This window comes from Gorilla gorilla, chromosome 5 (assembly GCF_029281585.2).
Source record: "Gorilla gorilla gorilla isolate KB3781 chromosome 5, NHGRI_mGorGor1-v2.1_pri, whole genome shotgun sequence".
Classification (NCBI taxonomy): Eukaryota; Metazoa; Chordata; class Mammalia; order Primates; family Hominidae; genus Gorilla; species Gorilla gorilla.
Window position 1 is genome coordinate 96,867,180 of NC_073229.2, and position 13,477 is coordinate 96,880,656.

The 13,477-nt window shown below is 38.9% G+C and overlaps 1 protein-coding gene across 3 annotated transcripts in view; it reads left to right on the forward strand.

The window, feature by feature from the left end:
* Positions 1-13,477, forward strand: part of KCNQ5 (potassium voltage-gated channel subfamily Q member 5) — a 579,108-nt gene that overhangs the window by 158,546 nt on the left and 407,085 nt on the right. The gene's annotated exons all lie outside the window — the stretch shown is intronic.

A 13,477-nucleotide genomic window follows, 5' to 3' on the forward strand; every position in this document is an offset into this window, starting at 1 on the left:
GCAGATCACTTGAGCTCAGGAGTTTGAGACCTGCCTGGGTAACATGACAAAACCCCATCTCTACCAAAAAATATAAAAATTAGCCGGGCATGGTGGCACTTAGCTGTGGTTCCAGCTACTCGGGAAGCTGAGGTCGGTGGGTCGCTTGACCCCCAGAGGAGGGGACTGCAATAAGCAGAGATCACGCCACTGCACTCCAGCCTGGGAGACAGAGCAAGTCCCTGTCACAGAAAAAAAAAAAAAAAAAAAGAATATACTGTATACTTGAAAACTGCTAAAAAAATAGATTTTAAATATTCCCACCACAAAAAAAAGATAACTATGTGAGATGATAGATATATTAATTAGCTTGATTGTGGTAATAATTTCACAATGTGTATGTATATGAAAACATCATGTTGTGCAGTGTAAATAAATACAATTTATATTTGTCAATTCAACCTGAATAAAACTGGAGAAAAAAATTTTTAAAAAATCAACAGCACAGTCAGAAATGTATCAGAGAAACTAGAAGAGAGTTGTATCCCAGAGCACAGAAGTTCAAATAGTTTTCAAAACAAAGTGATCAATTGTATTGAATATAGAAGAGGTGCCACTATAAATAGCTTTTGTAAAGATATTCATTAAATTTGGTAATGAAGAGGACAAAGGTAACTTTAGTGAAGTGATTTCACTGTAGTGCTTGTCTTTAGTTGCAGTGAGGTGGATTGATGAGTATGTGAGTGAAGAAGTTGAGACTGCTTTTCCACACTGTTCTTTGAAAGTGTGGATGAAATTGGAAGGAGAAAGGCAAGAAAACGTTTAGGAGCAGAGCCATGGGAGACTCTTGATCTTGTCTGTTTGATTTGGGATGAGATGCTTAGTATATTTGTAGGCTACAGGGAAGGAAGCCCCCCCAGAAAGCTGGTGTTGACAAGAGAGGGCATTATGAGGCAGAGTCCTGGAGGAAGAAGGGGAGGCCCAGGCCAGGGTCATAGGCACACAGAATGGGGGCTGGCATTCAACAGTCAAAGGATGATAGGGATATTTCTTTTTCAGGCCCAGAAAGGAAGGAAGCAAGCCATCATAAATGAATATGTAGACAAGTTTGTGAGAATGTGTGTATGTCTCTCAGAGAGAGTGGTGGGACAGAAGGGAGTTGAAAGAGTTCATACTTGACTGTTATTTATTTATTTATTCATTTTTTTTCCTAGTAAGAGGTAAGGTATCTGCTGAGAATAAGGTTAGGTGGAGTTCTAGGAGAGCAGTGAGTATTTGGATGAAGACTGAGGACAGTAGGCAAAGGAATTACGGAGGAAAAAAATAAGAAGATTAAACTAAGCGGGAGGGTTCTTTTGGCATTTTGTTTTTTGTTTTGAGACGAGGTGTGATTCTGTTACCCAGGCTGGAGTGCAGTGGCACAAGAATGGCTCACTACAGCTTGGACCTCCCAGGCTCAAGGGATACTACCGCCTCAGCTTCCCTAGTAGCTGGGACCACAGGCACGAGCCACCATGCCCAGCTAATTTAATTTTCTGTGTGTGTGTGTGTGTGTGTGTGTGTGTGTGTGTGTGTGTGTGTGTGTGTGTGTGTAAAGATGGGGTCTCCCTCTATTGCCCAGGCTGGTCTCAAACTCCTAGTTTCAAGCTGTCCTCCCAGCTGGGCATCCCAAAGTGCTGGGATTACAGGCATGAGCCACCATGCTGAGCCAAGAGTGGGAGATTCTTAGTTGGGATCAGCAACAATCTATAGTCTTGCATAATTTTTCAGTTGTACTCAACTACCACTATTTAGTTAAAGGCATTTATGAAGTATTCTTTACTATGTTCTTGGCATTATGCATTGCAAACATTACCACAAACCACAGTAGGTAGGTACATTTATTACCCCAATTTACAGGTTAAGTAACTTCTCCAAGTTTGCACAGCTGGTAAAAAGGCAGAACAGAGGCCTGTCCGACTCCAAACCATATGTTATTTTCCATATGTTATACTTCCTCCCAAAGAGTTGGAGCTTTAAGAATTGATAAGACATTTTGCTTAGCCTGAGAAAACTCCTAATGCACAAGAGAAGATATGCCAATAAATAATCACAAGCAAATGTGAGGGATTGATATGCTCAAAGAGCAGAGAACAGGAGCCCATCATTCTGATGAAAGCTTCAGGGAAGCCTCAGGGGGCTGGCACCTGAGCACTGACTAGGTCTGAGTTTATATTCACCAGGTGGACAAGGAGTCTGGAGCATCCCAGACTTGGGGACTGTATGAGCAAGGACAAGGAGGTGTGAGAAGGCAACCCAGTTTTGCTCAATGCATCTGGGACATAGAGTGACTGTTGGTTGAGGAGTGGAAGACTTGGGGGGAGATATGAGATCAGATAATAAGGGGTATTGTATCTACTGAGAACTTTATCTGGTAATCAACTGGATAACATGTAAGGTTTTAAATAATGATATTAGATTTGAGTTTTGCAAACATGATCATGTTGGTAACAGGCAGGGTGGAATATAGAATAGGGAGATCAATAATTATAATAATTATGAGCTGTCACTTACTCTGGATCAGGCACTATGTAAGTGATTTTCATAGATTCAGCAATTTAATCATAGAAAAGAAAGAACGAGCCCCAGGTTTCTAGCTCTGAGGCCAGTGTTCTTTCCACTGTTTTCTTATTTTTCATAGTTTTCTTGTTTATATCTAAACATAAATCTTCTGACACTAATAATCATTCAAATAGTGTCCCTACCCAAATTCATGTCTATGCAGAATCTCAGAATGTGATCTTATTTGGAAATAGAGTCTTTGTGGATGTAATTAGTTGTTAAAGTGAGGTTGCTAAGAGAGTGGGCCCTAAATCCCATGACTGGTATCCTTGTGAGAAGAGGGGACACACAGAAAGGAACATGAAGGCCAAGACAGAGATTGGGATGATGCAGCCACAAGCCAGAGAATGCCAAGGATTGCCAGGACCCACCAGAAGCTAGGAAGGGGCTAGGAAGAATTTGTCCCTAGAGTCTTCAGAGGGAGCATGGCTTTGGTGACACCTTAATTTGGGGCTTTTAGCCTCCATAATTGTGAGAGAATAGATTTGTTGTCTTAAGCCACCAACTTTGTGGTGGTTATGGCAGCCCTAGGAAACTAATACACCTTTCTTGTTATATTTCCAGCTAGGGATACATTCTTACGTGTTTATAACTGTGTGGATTTTGAGGGAGAAATCACTCACAGTTGATGATCTCATGGGCCTGCCATCTTTGTCTTTATTGCATTTCACTGTCATTTGCCTGATAGATTAATCTCATTTGGATTCCCTGGGGCAAATCTTGTTTTATCTTCATCTTGATGTTGCTGCCCATACTCTTAAGTATTTTGGGTTACAAAAGCAGAATTATCTTTTAACCCTAGCCTGGCAGTAACATGAAGACCTACTTTATAACCAAAACAATTTCTATGCTTGAAAAAAAGTATTATATAAAAGTGCTCAAGCCTGCTTTCAACTTGACTTTTGCACTGACCTAGGGGTTGACAGAGTCTGCTTTTATTCAAGACTGGAAATATCAGGAGCTGTTTGCAAAGTACATGATAAGCCAGTTAAGCAGTTGAACACAAAGAGAGTCTTTTTATATCTTATTTGAAACCCTGAGTTTTGACAACATAGAACTGTAAAATTTTAGAGCTAGCCAAATAGAATTGACATGCAATGAATAGGAGTTAAAATCATTTTAATTTTGACCAAAACAATAGTATTGACTTTAACCCTACATCATTTTTCACTTTTGCTGCCAACCATTTTCTTGTTGACATGTCACTTACATTTGTTACCTACTTCACAAATGCTCCTGGGATTGGTTCTCCTTACAATTCATTTTTCATAGAGGAAAGCTGGACATAAATGCATTTGAGGTTTTCTAGGGTTACCTATTCAGACTCTTCAGTCACAGAGACAATCTTATGCACCCTCTCTCTCTCTCTCTCTCTCTCCCACAAGAGCTTTCAGGTACATCCTGATGATAAAGAGAGAGACATGATGACTTGAGCAGTTCTATGCAGAGCATCTTCTCCACACCCTATACCGTGGTCCCACACAGCGCAGTTCATATCATGCTTCCCCATGAATGAGAGTATCGTAAGTTGTATGTGCATGAAGAAATAAATGATTATCCCATTCTCCAGAAACACAAATGCCGTATCACCAAGCATGCACCATTTTCCTTTTAAAATTCCTTCCTGAAAAGTGTTTGTGGTTGTTGTTTTGATGAATTAATCATATTAGGACACAGAACGCAGATCATAAGGTCAGTGATGAAGAAACTCGTAACATTCAAGTTTCAATGGAAATGTTTCCTGCTCAGAAAGTCCCCTTGTCCCTTTGTGTCTCCTAACCTCCATTTTATTTCATCATAACACCAGGTTATGATAAAACCATAATACCTGGTTTTCTTATTTATTAATGTGTTCATTGTCCTCTTGTCTGTCTAGACTAGTAGGCTCTTACGTGCCTCATCACTGCATTATCTACAGAGCCTAGAATGGTTCCTGTTGCTAATCAAATGTTTTTCAATGAGTGAATCAATGACTACAGCTAGATATCCCAGGAATTATAAGGAGTAACAATTCAGAGAAAGAAGGAGTAGTGGAAGCTGTAGGTAACTGAAGACAAGTTTTTTAGTAGAGCAGTAGAAGCAGGGACTCTGGTAGGGGACCTAGAGAGAAAATCTTTGGTAATGTCGGGAAGGAGTTAGCTTCAAGTCTTCAGAGACAAAGGAAAGAGGCATTCAGAGGTTGGGCGCAAAAGAGTTATGGGTGGGAGAGGATGAAAGGGCATTTCCTAGAGTTGTGTCCTTCAGGCAGCTATAGAGAGAGATGGTGGAGGGGGTTATGTAAGCTGAACACTCTCAAAGCTGACCTATAAAATATACAAAGTAAATTGTACTCTCAGTAAAGGAAATTGCCCAATTCCTAAGCACCATTTTCAGAGGCTTCACAATAAGAGTATTCATTCTGAAATCCTACATTTGCGTGTATATACATAACTCCATGGAAAATGGCCTTATAATATAGTAATGATGTGCAATACAGTAACATGCTGGGAAAAAAATAGTGTAGACTTTGAAATGAAGTAACTAAATCACAATATGCAACACATATTCAAGCAAATATTCAGATAAAGTTACCTGTCAGTGGGATGTGTCTTTGCCTGTTCTCTCTACCTGTGATTCCACATGGCTTTATATAGGAAACAAGAGAGGCTTATTTCACCCAAAATATCCTAGGTATTTTTTTATCCTCGATATTGCCAGATAAAGAAATTATAGAAAGAAGGCAGAGCATATCATTGTGTTGAAAGAAAAGTAAGGAACTCTGGTTATATCAACATTACCCAATGTCACCTGGTTACATTAAAAAGTTCTGAATAAACAGCTTGAGGGGAAAAAGACATTTTCTTTTTCTGAGTTAATATGTCTCTGTGCTGTAGTCTGGGCATCTTTTCAACTTTCCTTTGTTGACTTGGCTGTTTTTGGATTGGAGGCTTCTTTTTCTTATCTGTGTGGAGGAATGCTTTTCTAACTAGAGCCTGATGATTTTGCTGAGATGACAAGGCTTGTGTGGGTTTACCACAGAACACAAAAGGCCGTGTAGCCCAAAAAGAACTGAAATGTGTTCTCTAATACCCAAGGGCTTACCAAATGTGGAGGTAACATTCACATTCCAACATGAGGAGCTGCCACACCACCTCTCCTGGCTCTATTACCTCTGGTGGCAATCTCACCCCTCCTCGAATCGTCAACCCTTCTGGCCAAGGGTCGGGCACACATTCAGCCAAGTGCTGTGATGGACACTCTTTCCTTTGGAGAGAGCACGATCAAGATGTGAAGGAGCTGCATGTGTTACTGACTGTGCTTCCAAACCACCACTGCTGTTCAGGGCATTGCATTTCTCCTATATATAAAACCTTCCCTAGATTCCAAACTTGATGAGTCAAGACCTGATAGAGAGAAGAGAAGAGAAGAGAGAGAGCAGAGAGAACCAGATAAGTGAATGAAAGATGTAAGAGAAGCACGGTCATTGGGAGATTTCTGCTGTGGAGGGGAGAAGACTTTTATTATAATAATATTATAAACAATAGTTACTCTATGAGGTAATGTTGTATTCACTGCAGGTAATAGAAAATTAGACTAACAGTAGCTTAATGAGGTCAGGATTTATTTTCCCCACACAATATAAAATCTAAAGGAAGTCAGGCCTCCACAGGGTCTTGCAGGACTGGGGCTCTGTCTGGCCTACTTTTCTCAATGTGTCATCCTCATGTTCGCCCTCTCATGGTCACAAGATGATTGCTGCACCTCTAACCTGCATTCCAGTCAAGTGGCAAAGTGACCAAGAGGCTACTAGCAAGGCTTTTCCTTTTTATGGGAAAAGATCTTCTTCGAGGAATTCCTACCCATATCCCTTTGGCCAGAACTGAGTCATGTGGTAACCCTTATGTGCAGGAGAGACTCAGAGCTTGGGAATTCACTATTCTAGCCTCCGTGGTAGAGATTACCCCAGAAGAGAGAAAGTGATGGTAATGGATTCTGGATTAACCATTATGAGTCAAACCCAAATTATCACATAATCAAAGGAAAATAATACATCTAAGCACCAAACTACAAAAAGCTAAACAGCAGTTTAAAAATGATCAAAGATTATGCAGCCAGAGGCAACAACATCAGCCAATAAAGGTAACACCAACCAAAAGTGATTGACCAACACTAAAGTGCTTTAGACTTGCTTGGCTTTCATTTAGCATCTCATGAAGTATTTCTTCTCTTATATCGTTGAAGACAAACAGAAAAAAAAATATTTTAGAATTAACACAGAGTATTTTTTGTCCTGAGATGTTAGAGGAACATATGCCCGCCTGAGTCTCCCTGGCACTGTGACTATGCTCCTTTGGTCTGGGGCAAAGCTTCTAGTAGCAAAGGTTGAAGACACCATAGAGCTGGGATTGTAACTGGAAAACATGACAAGGATAGGGAGTTAGTCAAGAACAGGAGCAGGGGTCAGGCACAGTGGCTCATACCTGTAATCCCAGCACTTTGGGAGGCCGAGGCGGGTGGATCGCCTGAGGTCAGGAGTTTGAGACCAGCCTGTCCAACATAGTGATACCCCATCTCTACTAAAAATGCAAAAAATTAGCTGGACATGATGGTGGGCGCCTGTAATCCCAGATACTCGGGAGGCTGAGTCAGGAGAATCCCTTAAACCTGGGAGGTGGAGGTTGCAGTGAGCCAAGATCGCACCATTGCACTCCAGCCTGGGCAACAAGAGCAAAACTCCATCTCAAAAAAAGAAAAAACAAAAACAAACAAACACAAAACAAAACAAACAAACAGAAAAGAACAGTAGCAGGGCAGAATTTGTGTATTTTTCTCATTTGTCTGGCACCTGATTAACATTTAGCCTTCAAGTTGAAGCTAAATCATCACCGCTTGCTTGGAGTCTGTTGTACCTCCTGGGTGCACACATCACAGAGTTACACCCATTCCCGCAATAAACAATTACTTAGAAGCCACCATGTTCCAAATTCTGCCATAAACCGTGGGTTTAGGACAGTTCAACCTCTGCTGTCTAGAGTAGCACTACCCAAGAGACATATAATAGGAGCCCCATAGGTAATTTAAAGTTTTCTGTTATTTACATTTAAAAATAAAAAGGTAAAATTAATTTTAATAATAGATTTGATTTAAACCAGTATATGCAAAATATTACTATTTTGACACAATTGTTATGACACATAAAAATTATTAGTGAGATATGTTATACTCTTTTTTTCATACTGCCTCCAAAATCCAGTGTGTATTTTAACATAGCACACCTCAATTTGAACCAACCACATTTCAAGTGGTCAGTAGCCACATGGGTGAGTGGCTGCTATGTCAGACGACGTTGCTCTAGAGCTTACAGACTATAAATAATGATTTATTATAAAATGTGCTTAAATTCTTTGTAGATTCTGGATGTTAGCCCTTTGTCAGAAGGATAGATTGCAAAAATTTGTAACAAAACTTCATGTTCTACACATGTACCCCAGAACTTAAAGTAAAATAAATAAATAAATAAATAAATAAATAAACATGCTAACTATGCCTAATAAATGTCTAATTTATACAGCTCACATCATTTGGGAATGGGGAAGCAGTCTCACTGAGGAAAGGTAGTGGCTTCTCTAGTCAGTTCTCCAAATGAAGTCATTTGTCTCAGTGATTTCTCCATTACCCAGAGTCTAGATCTCAGCCGCATGGGTTTAGAAAAACTTGATTTATTCAAAGTCCTAAAGTTTATTTACTTCGCAATACTGGCCTCTCACAACAGAATTCTGAGAGACCAGTGTATTAGAAATGAGAATCCTGGTTCATTTGTGATGAAACATGTCTGTGCATTTGTATTATCTCCACAGACCAGGGTTTGGCTACCCTGACCTGTGAGACAAATGCAGCCCCCCACCTGTTTTTGTACAGCCACAAACTCACAGTGGTTTTTGCATTTTTACATTTAAAATGAAAGAAGTCAAAAGAAGAATAAAATTTTTTGATGAAAATTGTACAAAATTCAAATGTCATTGTCTATAAATAAGGTTTTACTGGAACACAGCCATACTCATTCATTTAAGTATTATCTATAACTGCTTTTGTGCTACGATAGCAAAGTTGAATAGTTACAACAGAGACCATATGGCCCACAAAGCCTAAATATTTACTATCTTGCCCATTACAGAAAATGTTTGCCAAACCCATGTTATGTATGTGAATCACTTGAGGAGCTTTAGAGATGTACAACTATTCAGCACTACCCTCAAGTAATTCAGATTTAATTAGTCTCTGGTGAGGCCTAAGTATCAGTATTTAAAAAAAAAAAAATCGAATGCTGTAGCCAATCTATGTAGGAAGCCAAAGTAACCAGAAGGTTGTGTGGAAATCGTGGATGCAGAACAGAGAGAATCAAGAAAGTAACTTGAGTACCCGTCCTCCCAGTCCATGCCTGTCAGCATACAGGCCACTTGAGTCAGCATGCCAAGGCACATTCTTCTGAGTCAGCGCTCATCCCTGTTCCTATTCACCTCTGTGACCTTGATGTTCCTATATTTCCAAACTTAACCAGCTCCTCTATTGATTGGCACATTCTTCCTGTGCATTCACCAGTTAATCCTGCCTTATCAGCCTGAGGGCCAATCTGTCTCTCTAACATGATTTTGTTTATGTCTGTTCTGAGTCAGTATGTGCTGCTTTAATAGGTTTCTTAAGACCAATCTGATTTTTCTGTTTTGTTGTTTTCCAAAATGTTTCCTGGTTGCCTCAGTGCCCGTGCCTTAGACAACTTACATTCCAATTGCTGCTTTTCTTGAGTATCTTTGCATTTCCAGCCTGACATCAACTAGTCACTTAAGTGTTTGGTGGATGGGCTCATTGGTAGCTGAATAAGTGAACGGATGAATGAGTGGGGAAGAAAAGTTGGGAAAAAAATACAGGAGGAATTTTGTAGACTATGTATTGTGAGTTTAATGAATTTTAATGCTCTAGAGCTTACAGACTATAAATAATGATTTATTATAAAATGTGCTAACAAACCAGAATGTCCAGATTCAAATCCTGACTCTGCTACTTTCCCTGGAAAGCCCCATGGGAAGATCCCTTTGCCTTTATTAACAAGACTTTGGAAATCTGTAAGATGGAAAGAGTTACACATACTTCACAGAATAGTATGGGGATGACTTATCAAATACAGTAGCACCTACTCCAATGCCTGACTCATAATAGCTTCTAAATAGGAAGTTTCATTCTTCTTCCTTCTGTTTAGCTAAGGCATCCTTTCACACTTAAAAGGGCCTGAATTGTTTATAGTTAAAAATAGTTTGCTGTCTTATTTATTATACTATACAGCAGATAGCAGTATTATTAAAGAGAACTTGGTAAAAATATTTTATTGTTTGAACAAATAGTTTATAACAATTTTTCAAATAATTCTGGATTCTATAATTCTATATTAACCTTATAGTTTGATGCCATGGTTCTAATAATGGAATTTTTACAATAACAGTATCATATACCTATTCATTTGTAGTCCATGTCTTTTTTTGTATAAGATGAAATTTTATTTTTTCTTCAAAGGCTTTTTAAGTTTTAAGGTAGGATATTACTTCATTTGAACCCATGTCTTATATTTTATATCCTTAGGAAAAACATGGGCCATCCTAAAAACCTTGTCCTTTCTTATTTGTTGGTTTCTGAATAGCTGTAGATATTTAAGGGTTAAAAGTTTTCGACCCTAGCTTCACATTAGAAATCCCAGAGGAGATACTTTTAACCTTTAAATACCAATGCCAAGCCCCAGTCCAAACCATACTTTCTGATGGTGGAGCCAAAGACATTATCTGTTTTCAGTCTTCCAGATGATACCAATGTGTAGCCAAAGTTGGGAGCTACTAATCTAAACCCACCCTCCATGGTTTTTGTTCATGTGTATGTGTGTGTGTGTGTGTGTGTGTGTGTGTGTGTGTGTGTGTGTGTGTGTTGAGACAGTCTTGCTCTGTCGCCTAGGATGGAGTGCAGTGGCACAATCTTGGCTCACTGCAACCTCCGCCTCTAGGTTCAAGGGATTCTTGTGCCTCAGCCTCCTGAGTAGCTGAGATTGCAGGCGCCCACCACCACACCTGGCTAATCCATCCTCTATGTTTAACATATGAGATGAAATGAAGTACAGAGGTGAAATGATTGGCCCAAAGCCCTTCAGCTTAACTGAAACTGAAACTCAGGTGTTCTACCTCAGACCAGTGTTTCAGGCTAATCCTAAACCAAGAATTTTAGGACATACAGTTTTCTTGATACATATAAAAACTTCACTGTAAGGATTATTTTTCAGTTAATTTAAATATAACTTATATAGAGAAAGGAAATATAACTTGTTATAGAAAGAGTATCAGTGATAGAAGAATTAAGTATACTTCATGTATTAGATGTGGTGACTTATTCATCATTAGGTCTGTTTTGTGAGGTAGACATTATCATTTATAAATTTCATATATTTTAAATGAGGAAACTGATACACAAAGAGATCAATAGACTTGTATTAGGTCACACAGCTGGTGAGTGGCAAAGTCAGGAAAGGAACTCAAAACATAGGACACTTAGTCCCACCTTTCTTTTCCCTTCCTAAAAATAGAACCCTATATTTGTACAATATAATTTTTGTTTTGTTTTCCTTTTGGAGGCTGAGTGGAAAGGACCTCTTGGATAGGAGTGGTGAACAAAATGCACTTACGTTTCACAAAGGACCATTTTATAATTAACTTGGATGGGGCCCAGTGCGAGAGAACAGAAGAATAGTATTGAGATGAGGGGATCCTGCAGCGTCCAAATAAAATTAGAACTAGACGCCACTTGTCAAGGTAAATGTTCGACAAAACGGGCATGTCTCTCCAGAATTCATTAAAATGTTGTTTTAAATATTAACAATTTCTTAAAGCAATGCTGTTGATGCTTAAGAAGTTATACTAACAAGTTTTTCTTTATTCTTCCTTGGTCCAGTTCTTTTGTGCTCTATAGAATGACTGTAATCACAAAATAAGCTCCCAAAGTAGTGAAAGTTCCTCAATATAAATGATAAGGTCAGTAAAGCCCAGAGAAGCCACATCCAACATCACTTGAGCTAGAATGCAATGAAGATGAATTTAGTATCTAATTCAATTTGACATCAAGTTGAGCTACAGATTAAATATAGAAAAATAGCCAGGCACAGAAAGACAAAGTTCGCATGTTCTCACTTATTTGTAGGGACTAAAAATTAAAACAATTGTACTCATGGAGATAGAGAATAAAAGGATAGTTACCAGAGGCTGGAAAGGTAGTGATGGGTGCGGTTCTTCACAGAGAAGTGGGGATGGTTAATGGGTACAAAAAATCACTAGAAATAATGAATAAGACCTAGTGTTTATTAGTGCAACAGGGTGACTATGGTAAAAAATAATTTTATTGTACATTTAAAAATAACTAAAATAACATGATCAGATTGTTTGTAACACACAGAATAAATGCTTAAGGGGATGGATATCCCCTAAATAAATAAATATAGAAAAAACTTGGATAAATGTTTCTATTAGGGAAAAATAAAGTCATTTAGAACATTAAGGACATTAAAAGAATAAAGTACATGGTATTAAACTTGAAGATAAAAAAACAGAGTTTTTAGGTCCAAAGAATTATATTCAGTGTTTGTTTATTCAACAAAGGGTTTTTGATTGTTTGTTGTTTTGTTTTGTTTTGTTTGTTTTTAGTATGTGCCAGAAATTGTCCTGGGTCTGGAGGTAACAATGGCACACATGGGGGGAAATCATCAATAAACAGTCAATAAGTCAATAAACAAGATCATTGCATCTTTGTAAGTGCTCTGAAGAAAATAAACAGGATGTGGTCTTGGAAAGTGGATGAGAATGGCTTCTTCCATAGAGAAGCTGCGAGGCCTCTCAGGAGAAGCAGCATTTGAGGTAAGATCTGAAAGCTGAGAAAGAGCCAGCCACAGGAGGAGCTAAATGCCTGAGACAGCAGCTATGCATATGAGAGCAATAGAAAAGAGGCCAAAGTGTGCTGTAATATATGTCCATGTACTCACACATGCATATCCACACATGTGTGTGCATGTGCGCACTGAATGATGACAAAATGTGAACATCAGCTAGACTAGTATCCAGAAATCAGGATAGGTAAATTCCCTTGACATCATATTTTGAAGTGTTCTAACTCCCTTTTCTCCTCCCCAATGCCCTCCCCCTCACCCCAAGCACACACATGGAACTTGGAAAAACATTAAAAATATTGACTTCCAGAAAGGTACATTACATCTTTATCTCTAGTTCAGGATGTCATATCAGATGACTCCTGCCTGTGCTTGATTGGTGGATTACTTTTGTAAATTCAACTATTTGGAAACCACTAGTTTTCAAAGGACTAATGTGCAGCAAAAGAAAATGTCTAAGCCTGTTTTGTGCTGCTGTCACAGAATACTTGAGACTGGGTGACGTATAAAGAACAGAAATTTATTGTTTCACAGTTGTGAAAGCTGTGAAGCCCAAGATTGAAGGACCATGTCTAGTGAGGGCTTTCTTTCTCTGTCATAATATGTTGGAAGGCATCACCTACCAAGAGAGCCTGCAGGAGAGATGGAAGGGGCCAAACTCATCCTTCATAAGGATGCCACTTCTCTGATAACAGCATTAATCCATGTGAGGGCAGAGCCCCTATGACTTAATCAACTCCTAAGGTGCTGCTGTCAACACTGTTGCATTGGAGATTAAGTTTTCAACACATGAACTTTGGGGGACACAATCAAGCCATAGCAGCCAGCCACTATATTTTCATGGAAAGAAAACATATTGAGACTCCCACAAAGTAAACTTCTTTGGATGCCATGAGTGTAAAATCTTGATTTGAGCTTCATTTCATAGCCATGGTGGCAAATCAAATTGTT